Source organism: Dipodomys merriami, unplaced genomic scaffold, assembly GCF_024711535.1.
Source record: "Dipodomys merriami isolate MVZ:Mamm:240054 unplaced genomic scaffold, mDipMer1.0.p SCAF_2150, whole genome shotgun sequence".
Taxonomy (NCBI): domain Eukaryota; kingdom Metazoa; phylum Chordata; class Mammalia; order Rodentia; family Heteromyidae; genus Dipodomys; species Dipodomys merriami.
Window position 1 is genome coordinate 56,455 of NW_027203550.1, and position 13,442 is coordinate 69,896.

A 13,442-nucleotide genomic window follows, 5' to 3' on the forward strand; every position below is an offset into this window, starting at 1 on the left:
TGTATATTCTTTCCCTGTTTTCACTGCATTTGATTCTGCTACCCTGGATCTTGTATATATATTTTTCTAATTTAGGGAAGGGAAGGGAAATAACAAAATGCTGAAATAAGGATACAGTTTGACCAACAACATGCTGAAATAAGGATACAATTTGACCCACTGTAACAATGAGATGTACAAGACACTATATTGAAAAGGAATGTTACAACTGTGGAGAGGGGGGAGGGAGGATTTGGGGAGGAGAGAAAGGATAGTTGTAGAGGGGGGAGGGAGGATTTGGGGAGGAGAGAAAGGATAGTAGGGGAAACAATGGAGGGGGTAACAATGCTTGATAGAACATGTACTCATTTACATAATTGCAAAACCTCTGTACATTATCTTTACAATAAAAAATATAAACGTTTTTGTAGAGATGGAGACCAAGCTTGTCCTTAGGAAGCCCAAAGAAAAATGTGGATTCTATACAGGTGTGTGTTGGGGAAGAGGTGGGAGAGATTGTCTACTGCAGTGCTGACCAAAGCTTTTTACAATGTACCTGAAAGTACAAGGGTTTTCTACTGATCTTGGTGTTCAGGCGGTGGTGGGGGAGCAGCGCAGAGCAGCCGCCAGTTCCAGCATGGCATCATGGACATGAAGTGGCTCACCAAGGTGCTGGACCCGTGGATAGAATAGCTGAATAAATGCAAGCAGCTGAGTCCCACATCAAGAGTCCCTGTGAGAAGGCTAAGGAAATCCTGAAAAAAGAATCCCATGTACAAGAGCTTCCATGTCTAGTCACACTGTGGAGATGTGCACGAGCAATTTCAAGATCTCATGGAACTGTTTAGAATTGGTGGGAAATCACCAGAAACAAATTACTTGTTTATGGGAGATTATATTGACAAAGGATATTATTCACTTGAAACAGTCATACTGCTTCTAGCTCTTAAATTTCATTACCATGAACACATCACCATTCTTCGAGGGAATCGTGAGAGCACACAAGTTTATGGTTTCTATGATGAGTGTTTAAGGAAATATGGAAATGAAATGTTAGTCAAAAAGGTCTGTAAACTTTTCCAATCTTCCTCTCACTGCATTGGTGGATGGGCAGATCTTCTAACTGCATGGTGGTTTCTCAGCATCCATAGATACCCTGGATCACATCTGAGCCTTGATCACCTACAGGAATTTCCCCATGAGGGTCTGTGACTTGCTGAAGTCTGATCCAGATGATGGTACTGTTTGGGGTATATCTCCTCCAGCTGGTTTCACCTTTGAGCAAGATATTTCTGAGACATTTAATCATACCAGTGAAAGGGCTGACATTGGTGTCTAAAGCTCATCAGTTGGTGATGGAGGGATGTAACTGGTGCCATGACCAGAATGTAGTAATGATTTTCAGTGCTCTATTGTTATCTTTATGGTAACCAGCTGCAATCATGGACATTAATGGCATTCTCAAATATTCTTTCTTGCAGTTTGATCCAGCACCTCATAGAGGTGAGCCACATTTACTACTTTCATGGTATCTGAAGCCTCAGACTGCACATCTATGTTTAGTGATGTATTCTCAGCTACAGAACCAGATCTCGGAGCTGAATCTCCTCATTTTTCTGAATATCCTCATTTTTCTCTAGCAAGGATTTTTTGGAGAAACTTCACATATGATTTTCCTTGTTCTTTAAGTTGATCTATTAGATTAGTAAATGCTCAACATTAACAGATCTTGCATTTTTGCCCACAATGTCTTGGATTTGGTAATATAGTCAGGAACTTGAACAAGCCTACACCAAACTTGTTCTTTTCTGATGAAAAGAATTCTATTTGCCTTCTTCTGTTGGCCACCTCAATCCATGTTGTTATGTCGATCGTCAACACATTCACTGCTCCAGTTGGGTAAATCCTGATTGTTCATACTTTTGTCAAAAGGACCTCCTCCTGTGGCCATGTTGGCTTTCACAAATAACTTTCTTGGTCAGTTGGTGCTGAAGTCCTGGCCCAGGGCATGATCTCCGGATCCTGCCTCTCCCTCTGACGACCATTCATCATGATTTTTCTGTGTGAGGTACAGTTCAGTGCCCAGGAGGATGATGAACCCTGACATGGATGCAGTTGATGTGGAAAATCAGATAGAACTAGAGGGAAAAACACGACTTATTAATCAAGTGTTGGAACTTCAACACACACTTGAAGATCTCTCAGCAAGAGTAGATGCAGTTAAGGAAGAAAAACTGAAGCTGAAATCAGAAAACCAAGTTCTTGGACAATATATAGAAAACGCCATGTCTGCTTCTAGTGTTTTCCAAACTGACACAAAAAGCAAAAGAAAGTAAGGGATTGAGTTCATTTACGGATTTGCTGCTTCTCTTTCTCCCTCTCTCTCTTTCCTTCACTCCATTCCTTCACCCTCCCTTCCTCTCTCCCCCCTTTAAAATGTGGGTAGATTCTAAAAGTTACAGTACCTTTGTTTATGAAAACAATGTCAAATATAGGCAAAATTAACTACTTAACAGGAGACTTCCATTAGTCTGTGTATTATGTTAGTCTAAGAAAATGTGCAGATATCTTGTAGAGACTTTATGATTAGAATTGCATATATTTTAACTTGAAGATGAATGTCTTATTGAATTTGCGTTGATATGTAGGCTTAGGAATGTCATTTACTACATGCTTACTTAGTGAGATATACAAGAAAATAACCATGTTGTGAAATGTGACCAAAATCATGTACTGAATGCACAGCTTTATGTATGTATCTGACCACCATTGTGTGCCTCTCCTCCATCTGCCTCATCCTCCCTATTTCTCTTCTCCTAAGTCAAGATAGTTTCACATTTGCAAAAGTACTTTGAGTAGTAATCACCTAACAGTAACCTGATGTGTAAGTCCTGATGTTAACCAAAACCTTTCCTAAAGTTTGTCAGTTGTGTTAGTAATAAGATAGGACTGATGGTTTCTGTTTAATTATTTGAAAACAGATTTGGGCTATAAAGAGGATTTTAATTTGAAACTAATTTATCAAATTGAGATTCGTTTAAAAACAAAAAAGCAACTTAATTTTGCACCAAATAAGCAACTTGGTATCTGAAAAGATAAACATTTTGGTTATGTATCTATTAGAAGTAGAAAATCTTGGAGGAATAAATAGAAATAGGTAAAAAAAATTGATAAAAGTAGCAACTTACTCCAAATGTTTTCACTCCAGATTTGTATTGTCTCTGTCACAGAACAGACTTATGGGGAATATATATATATATATATATATATATATATATATATATATATATATATATATATATGAAAGTGGGTTAAGTTTGAATGATCTTATATATGCCACATACTATGCTATACCAGCTCTAGAATTTGGTTGCAAGGTTTATTTGTTGTACCGAGTCAATTAACTGTTACCAAATTCTTTGATGATTGTACTAGTATTAGAATCATGAATAAGTGATTTTTATATGTATAATTGGTAAGCTCAGTATTTTTATCTCATTCTTTCTATAAATTCAACTAATTGGTTTGTAGAATTTTAGTCATTATTTTAATTTTAAAAATGTAGTTCATAGATTTCATTTGGTAAAGAATCAATATCAGAGGTAATATCAAGATATTATACTAGGAAAAGAGATCCACTAATATAGCTTATGGTTATTAGATTTGAACTACTTTAATCATGGGATAATTTTATGTGTTAGTATAAGATTTGATGAATGACTTTAACTATATAAAGATGTAATAGTCATACTGCAAACATTTTGCATCCCTTTGGTGACCTAATTTTACAAATATTTAAAATTGTGTTGCATTTCTTTTTGCTGTTTAAGAAAAAGATGTTTCAGAGAAAAGAAAAACACCAAGCTTTCTCTTACATAGGCTACATGCTATTCTATACCAGCTCTAGGGTTTGGTTGCAAGGTTTATTTGTTGTACCCTGTTGTAACCAACTTTCTTTTCAGAAGCTAGTTTTTGCAGCTCAGAAAGAGTGAATTTCCTGTCCACGCTTCACATCTGTTGTCTGCTGTAAAGGAGACCCAAGCAGTGGTGGGCAGGCCCCCCGAATCCAACACCAGCGGCAGATCTTCCTCAGAGAGCTTGGCAGGGAGGCCCACAACTTCCTTGCTCACAACATGGAGCCTAAAATTCATCTTTCTTACGTTGGCTTCTCTGTGTCAACCATTGCAGCCAGTGCCATCTTAGGACCTCATCGTGGTGGGGTCTTAAGCATTTTATTATATAATAATACAAATTCTCACAACTTACATTAAATTATTTACTCAGGCTTCTATGGTAATATCATATTTTCTTTTTTGTCTCTTTAAGAGAGAAACAAAGAACACTTCAGTACAAATGTTAATTTCAAACTTTCCCTGGGCACTATGGTGAAAAGAGACAATTAAGAGGTTACTCTCTATCTTAAAAAGAGGTTAATGTAAATGCCTAAATCAGAATTAAATACTTGCTAGGTGGAGCTACAAATGTGTCATTGTAGTTTACGTGAAAAAGTTTATCCTAATACTCTGTATTTTATTGTTACTCCCTAACTTTACCCTAATACTCCCTGACTTTATCGTAATACTCTGAAAGTCAGGGAACAACAATAACATACAAAGTTTCACTTAAATGAGAAAATGACTTAAAAGTTGAGAAAGTTCAAGGATCAGAAAGACAGGTGTAGCAAAAGATCTGCTGAACAGAAGTGGTAGATAGAAATAAACTAAAATAAAACTAAGTCTTTCTGATCCTTGAACTCATTTTTTATTATCTCCAGTTGTACATGAGTTACCATTTAACAAAGCAATTTATGAATACAACTCACTTGATCAGTGGTACTCAACATTCTCACTCACCCCCCCTGACCTTTTCTTAGTTGTTTGGAATATACATGGAATTCTTGATTTCTCCCCCTCTTCATTTGTCTCTCCCCCTCTTCATTTGTCTACTGCTCTCTCCTTGGCCCCAACTACCTCTTGCAAGTACTGTTTCTTGTTGCTTATTTTGTTGGGCTATCGCTTTGCCTTCTAAGGAATTTTGAGTACTTTGAGCATTTGCTTAAATCTGCCACTTGGATATCATCCAGTGTTTACTTACAGGTTTCATTGTTTAAATATACCAACTTTTCTTGATTCATTTGTCCATTTAAGAGCACCTGTGCTGATTCCATTCCATACTGGATATCCACTTGCTATTCCTTAGGTTACACAGGCTTTTTGTTCACTCATAGAATCCAGCCAAATATCACATGACTCCAATCCTAAGTGTCTGTTACTTTCACTGATCTGTTTGTTCTTCAATTTCTATCTGCAAAATGGGGTAATTGGACACACCATCTTTCTAATGTTGCTAAAATTAGCAATTATGTCAATATACAAAAAATAATTGAAACAGTGCCTGACACATAATGTTCAATGTTATGTGAATCCATACCATAATTTGCTGATGTTTAAAATGAAGATAACAAGAAGATGACAATTCTGACCTCGTAAGATTAAGTGAGATATTGAAGTATCTAACTTATAATAAATATAAGATCCCTTACTGCTTTCATTATAAAGTACTTTTACAAAACTAGGTGCTGGTGGCTCAGGCCTGTAGTCCTAACTACTCAGGAGGCTGAGATCTGAGGATCGTTGTTCAAAGCCAGGGCAGAAAAGTCCATGACACTCTTTTTTTTTAAACTAGGGCTGAGAACTGAACCCAGGGCCTTGGGCGCCCCAGTCGGGCGCCCTTCCACTGGGCTAAACCCCCAGCCCCTCCATGAGACTCTTATCTCCAATAAACCACTCAGAAAACCAGAAGTGGCACTGTGGCTCAAGTGGTAGAGCGCTAGCCTTGACCTGAAGAGCTGAGGGACAGCACTGAAGCCCAGAGTTCAAGCCCCATGACCACACCAAAAAAGTACTTTTACAGTTTGAAATAACATGCACGCATGTGCATGCGTATACACATACACACACACTTAAGGAGTACCATGGTAAACTCTCAGAAGACAGTTTTAGAAATCTGTGAAGTTGCCAGTAAAAGCATTGGCTTAAGTTTTACTGGGGCAATGTATTTATGCCTAAGGTCCAAAAGTTGTCAACTTCCAAAAACTGACATAGAAATTTACATGATATATTTGATGAACCTTTTGAAGAGGCTTATTTATGTCATTTTAGAATAAAGCAATTCTATCAATGTCGATAAAGCTTTGCAGCACTCATTTCTTCCACCCACTTGAACAACTTTAAAGTCTGTAAGCTTGTCAAGAAGCTGTTTTTCATTTCACTTCGAAACTGTCCATGATAAAAAACGAGAAAGCCTACATTAAAGAGCATTTATAATAATAGTAATAAAACACCCATACGCTTGGAGATAAACCAACTTTAAAAATGAGTTTTGGCTCTCAACTTATTCTTTCACATTAACATATTTTGAACAAAAGCATGCAAATGTTTGTGTGAGTAGTTGTTTCATAAATAGAGTTTTCATAAATAGAGTTTTTTTGAGGTTTTATATTTCACAGCAAAAAGATATTAAGTAGAAGATACAGAGATTTCCTATATACCCTGACACACTATCACTATCCTCTGAGTAGTACATTGTTACAAATGACACCTCACTATCACCTGAAGTGTCCCCCACAGTTTGTATCAGGGTTCACTTTTGGTATAAATTTATACACATTCATGGAATGAACATCAGCATGAATCTATCATGATAGAATCAATTGATCTCTTTATCCTGCTTTCTTATTGCTTCACTCTGTCTCTTTGCCCCTGGTAACTACTGACCTTTCTACTGTCTCCATGGTTTTGCCTTTGTACATACATTTAATAAATAGTGCATACATCTCTACTATTCTGATTAGTTTCTTTTAACAAGTGATTGCTTAAATTTCCTCCATGTCCATTGCTAGATACTCATTTATATTTTAGCACAGATTACTACATTGGATGTGCCACAGCTTATTCATTCAGTTAGTTACTGAAAGACATCTTCTTTCCAAGTTTAGACAAGTATGGATAAAGCTGTTGTGAAAGCCCACATTGTAATTTCATTTTAGACATGAGTTTCTAGCTCTTCTGTGTAAATAGTAAGGAACATGATTTCTGACAAAACATTTTCACCATATGACCTTGCCATTATGTTCCTTACTTCCAGTGTACCTGTACAATTGCATTCTCCACCAAAAATGAGTAAGTTTCTGTTCATGTCTTCAGCATTTGGTGGAGTGAATGCTCTGGATTTGGGCCCTTCTAATAGGCTTATAATAATACCTTTTGGTTTAAAGCATCATTCCCGTGCAGCATTTTTCAGACATATTTGTCATCCTTGCATATTTTTGTAATATACAGAGTGGAATTTTTTCACAAGTTTTTGCTTGGGTTGATTATTAATAGTATATTTATCAGGCTATTCAGACTTTTTTCTTGTCCCTTAGTAAGATTTTATCTTTTTCATTACTGAGTTTTTTACCCCATAATTGTCCTCTGTTTGGAGTGAGTTACATGGAAATCAGCTGCACCAATACCTCAATCTGTAGTAACACCAAATAAACTTTAAATTTTGATATGGTTTGCACCAATAAACTTTAAAAAGTCTTGGTGTAGATCAATTGAAAAGTTTAAGTTGAATTCTTTTAAATCAAAGCTAGTTTTATTTTTTAAAAAATAGCATTTAAACTAGAGATTTGAGAATCTTGGTGTCATGGCTTCACAGTTTGAAGCTAGTCTGGTTAGAGATGTCTGTCAGACTGTTACCTCCATTAGACAAAATAAAAGCTGGAAGTGGAGCTATGGCTTAAGTGGTAGAAGGCTAACCTTGACAAAAACTCGGAGACAGTGGCCAAGCCTTGAGTTAAACCCAGGACTAGCACCAAAAAAAGGTATTTAATAGGATGGGATTTGTGCATTTAAAACTATGACATTAAGTATTTCAAAGAAAAGATAAATGAATGAAAGTAGAGTCTATGTAATGGACTTAACAAAAATTGCTTAAAATGTCCATACAATAGGAAGCAATGCATAGATTCAATTCAATCTTTTAAATTTCCAGTGGCACTATTCATAGAAATAGTAAAAAAAAAAAACAATAGAATATACAAATGGCACCACAAAAGACCTTCCATAACCAAAACAATCTTGATAAAAATGAGCTGGATTATAACTCTAGCTACTTAAGAGGCTGAGATCTGAGGATGACAGTTCAAAGCCATCCTAGATAGGTAGTCCCTTTATATGATTTCTTTTAGTGAAATGAGCTCCTTTCCTATAACTTAGCATACTTCTTTCCCTCTCCACAGCTTAACATGCTCCCTTCCTAGGCAACACTAGGCCCATTTAGTAAATAATCAGCCTCCAACCCCCTTTATCTTGGGATGGCACTTCTCTGGGGCAGCTACCACCATATAAGGCAACAAGAGCCCCTAACAGTGACCTTCAGTTCCAGGCAATTGCAGGACCCCTTATCTATCTATTATTTGGACAGCAGCCATAAATCCTAGTCTGCCATGATGAAGCCCCTGGCCCACACATCCACACCACGGTCTCCTCCTACCCCCTTCTAGCTCCTCCTAAGCCTCCTAGGTAATATAGGTCACCTCAGAAAATAGCCAGTGCTTCTTCTCACTTCTCCCTTGTGGGAAGAGGTCTTGCGGTTCCTTTCCCGGCAGGCAATAAACCTTTCTTTGTTCTCTGTACCTGCATGTCTGCATGATTTTCTGACACAGAGTAATTTATTCTTACAATTTTTTATAGAACCATTTTGAAAAATGTGTTTCTGCCTAGTACTTTGGAATGTCACAAGTATTATACTGGGATGGCATAGTTAAAATCCAGTTTATGCTAGGTACCAGTGGCTCATGCCTGTAATCCTAATTACCCAGGAGGCTGAGATCTGAGGTTTTGGGTTCAAAGCCAGCCCAGGCAGAAAAGTCAATGAGACTCTTATCTCTAATAAAATACTCAAAAGGCCAGAAGTGGCACTGTAGTGCAAGTGGTAGAGTTCTAGTCTTGATCACACAAAGGCTTAGGGACAGTGCCCACACCTTGAGTTCATGCCCCAGGACTGGAAAAAAAATCCAGTTTACTATCCTCTCACAAATCCAAGGAAGTCATTCAATTTTTGGAAAGTTCTAACAATGCAAAGCACTTTATTTTACACTTCAATAACAATCCAGAGTTTTCCATAGCTAGCTATGTTTAGGATGGCACAAAACAGCTAATTCTTGCTGTATCATTATGGTAGGTTCAACCATGGTCTCTCAAGAAATAGTTACATTCTAATTCCTAGTGCCTGTGGGTGTTGATGGTAAAGAAAGATTTGATTAAGAATCTTGAAACTGGATTATTCAAATGGATCCGTCATGGCTATAATCATGACTGTCCTTAAACTAAACACAGAGAAATATAGGTTACATTATTTCCTTCATTTGTGGTAGCTACAATGTGCCTATAATTTTCTAAAAACCAGAGGTTACGCAGTGGGTGAGCAAGGGGTTACAAATGAATTAACTGAAGTGTGATAGACTCTATAATAGAGAGTGCAAATAAAATAATTCTTTTTAAAAAACTCTTTAAAGTTCTTTAAAAAGTCAAAGTCCAACAAAATAAAGACCAGGAAATGGGTACTAGTAAGAGAGGCAGGTAAGGCCAAGTGGAGGGAATGAAGAGAGAAGGGGTAGAATACAGGCAAGTATTAATTGTATATACCACAGAATTGAGAAATATAAGAGGAGTGTGTCAAAAGTGGTGATGATGTTAAAGTGACAACACAGATTAAGATGCATTGTACACAAACTGCTGGGCTAAATGGCAAATTTAATGAATAACCCAAAATTAAGATAAATGAGGGAAAGGGAGTGTTGGGAAAGATGGATGATTAAGAAGTTTTACAAAGGTGTTTCCATTCGCCATAGCATAGGTAGATTTCATTAGAGAGGGGGTAATGTGATGAAAGCAGAGTTGGGATGATTATGCTTTGGTGATGGAAGAAGACACCACAGAGAAAGAAATACTAATGGTCACTAGAAGCTGGAAAAAATAAGCTAACAATGTTCCTTCAGCCTCCAGATAGAACCTATTTTAAGTTTTCTAGTTATTTTGGAGATGGAATCTCATAGATTTTTCTGCCCAGACTGGCTTCAAACTGCCATCCTCTAAATCCTGCATAGGTAGGATTACAGATATGAGCTACTGATACCTGGTTTACTAGGGTTTTTTTTTTTCACAACAAACTGCTACTTGGCCTATTATTTGGGGTCTCCTACACCTCCTCTCATTTTCCACCATTTTTGTTTTATATCACTGTACAAGGCTATATGGCTCAATTTCAGAGCTCTTCAACTAAAAGTTACTACTTTTCTAAGAAATTCGGTAAGTTTCATTATACTGCTTTCTGTTGAAGAGCTTTAAATAATCCTTGCCCAATACTATTTTTGTTATCCAGGACAATAGATTATTATAGGCAAATGAAAAATTCAGGACAGTACTCAAAAAATAGGGCATTTCATTTCGAAATAAATTATCTCTTACTTTGTCTCAGGGTATATTACAAGGATAAAAAGAAAACGCTAGGGAGGTAGTTAAACAGCACTTAGTCGTATTTTGGAGCAGCAATACTGTATTGATTCTATTTTACTTATTCTTTGAGTATGGTCAGTTTCCTACTCTACAGCTTACCTAAGTATGGTAATTTCTTGTGTCCATTTTTTAGTACACTGTAGCTTACCAAGTTCCTCAGTAACTGAGTATACTGGCTATTTCATTTTAGGACCCTTAAATACAGTTTATTTTTATTCTGGGATTTGCCTTCTGGACTTTGCATTATATTCACAAACTGCTTTGTTGAAAGGTCAACTCCTTTGTACAAGTAAAAGATTAAAATAAAATCACAAGTTTCAGTGACTTTATAAGTTGTTAAACACCTGTCTGGCTGAAAAGTGGCACATTTGGAGAGAGCATGGAATATTCTAATTCCTGAGTGATGTCCTTTTATAATCCTTAATCTAGGAGTAAACTTTTTCTGAGGACTTTGAACCATCCTAGAAAATGATCTAACAAAGAAGGGATGATGATTGACATCTGAAGGGGGGCAGTCTTGTAAGGTTCATCCCTGAAGTGGACAGACCTGGTGATTTGCCAATATGTACCAGAGAACTGAATTACATATTTTTGAGAAAAACGCACAGATCTCCAAGAGAGTTGAGTGTGAGAATAAAGTTATCTTTCCCCTATATTTGGGCACAAAATATAATGGGGAATAGTATTTCAGAAGCTAAGAGAAGATAAAAATGTGATGCCCAATAACCAGTAAATAGTTAACTCAACCTGAACTTTTGTGTTGATTCCTAGCCCAATTTGCTTTCTTTTTAGTTGTCTTTTTTCTAAGTTTTAGTAGCAGTTTCTATCTATAGTGAAGTTTGTTGACCGTATATAAGGTAAAGTTCCCCAAGTTCCTCTTCAGGGACCTGACATGGAAACTGTCAAGAAGAAGAGACCATTTGTTCCAACGTAAGTGCTCCCCTTCCAAGGAAGATTCCCCAAATATGAAGACTGTTATTGGAATGGGGATGGGGTCGCATGGTTACTCTTTGGAGGTCATGTGAATCAAAATGTCTACTATTCTGGTTTTTCAGTTAAATTAATTTTTGCAGCAAGAAATGAGCTTGATAAATGGTTGATTATTAAGGGTAATGTTGGTTCTCAGATCCAAGGTTGGAGAGTGGATATCATTGTTAAAGACATAGACAATCTGATTCTCAGTACAGCCCTTTAGGGGAGGTGTGGATGTTTGATTCACCATTCTTCTTGATGACATCTGAAAACAGCTACCAAATGTGAAACCAGGTCAGTTTTATAACTAATAGCATTGGATAAGTTACAGGTTACAAATGACAATTTCTGAAAGGGCTATTTATTGTCTGGGTGGCATGGACTATGATGATGAATCACTCTATGATGTCAAAATTATCATGGATGATCTCTAACCAAGAAATGTAAATATTTGTTGAAACTAGGGTTGTTGATGACACTGGTGAAGTTACATTTCTCAGGGTTCACATCCATGAAGAACACTGAAGTATCAGAAAAGGTACACAGATGATGAGCTTGTTGGCTTCCCACTTTAAGCCCAGTCTCCTCCTAGTGAAGAAGTCCACTCCTTTGATACTGGTGGAAGATGAGGACGGGCTTTACACTGATAACAAGTTTCTCAGTCTCAGCTCTGATTGTGCATCCCATGGACTCACACTGGAACACGTAGACTATATAGTTGTTCAGAAAGGTCACATTAATGACTATGTTATCCACTTTGTCAGAGTTATGGCATCTCTGGTGACCAGGAAGCAAATAATAACAAAATTCATTTGCTTTGACCTTTACTGTTATGACTTGAGGACTTGGTGGAACTTTATGCAGAGGAGTAGAAAACCTATGAATTTTGAAATTCCATTAGATATTAGTTTCTTGCACACAATGTGTCTTACTTTTTACAGAAATCCCGTTAGCTTGTATTTTTTCATTTGAAAAAATAGATCAAATTTCCTCACTCTCTAGGATTGTGACCCTGAAGAAATAACTAAATCTCATTTCTAAAGTAACTCAAAACTGTTCTGAGTTCATACAAATTTCTTCTTACCAACAACTTTTCGAATATGATACTTCTGCTTTGTTGATCTTGTTAAGCACCTTTGGTTACAAAGAACTTGATGGAGACTACCTAGAAGGGTCAGCACCACTCTTGAGAGGCCAAAGCAATCTGGCAATGAAGGAGCAAGCATCACAGCTAACTAGTGAGGGAATCATTTTCCCCCATAAGTTTATTTTGGTACATCCTACAAAATGAGGGAGGGAATTGTAGTTTTAGACTACTTTATCATAACAATGATAATCTCCCCTTTATTAAAGTAAGGAAAGACTCAGGCTTGAATTTTTACTGGGAAACCTCATCTAGCTAGTTCTATTTTTTAAAAAATGCTCTGTTATTTATATGAAATTCTAAGCCCCTGAATTACAAATAAGCATCCAAAGTAAAGACCTAGTCATGCTGTATCCTCTATAAACCTCCCCAAGTTCTAAGGCTCTTTCTCTCCTTATCTTTCTTTTGTCTCTAAAAATTTCTTCAGTGTCTATAAGCTGTTCTGCTGAAATTCAGGTGACACCTGTTTCTATTGTACTCAGGCCACCATTTCTGCAGATGTCTTCATTGGGTTGTCAACCATCCAACCTGTGTAAAGGTCTAAACTCAACTGAAATATACATGTTCATAACCAAGACAACTTTATTAATGAAAAACGTAAGTTTAAATTATTAGTAATAAGTTTTGTACCTTCTATCTTAATTTTAACCTAGTTAAATTCAGATGATTTGTCATCTAATATCTGTAGGTGCAATGCTAGAGCTAAATGAGAATATAGTCAGTTGATTGAATTAAGCTTTATTAAATGCCAATCATTTACTAGTCACTATGTTTAACATTGA

The 13,442-nt window shown here is 36.7% G+C and overlaps 2 pseudogenes; both read left to right on the forward strand.

Moving 5' to 3' along the window:
• Window positions 1-624: 624 nt before the first annotated feature.
• LOC138834461 (serine/threonine-protein phosphatase 2A catalytic subunit alpha isoform pseudogene) lies at window positions 625-1,619 on the forward strand (annotated as a pseudogene).
• Window positions 1,620-2,069: 450 nt separating this feature from the next.
• Window positions 2,070-2,315, forward strand: LOC138834460 (short coiled-coil protein pseudogene; annotated as a pseudogene).
• Window positions 2,316-13,442: the final 11,127 nt, after the last annotated feature.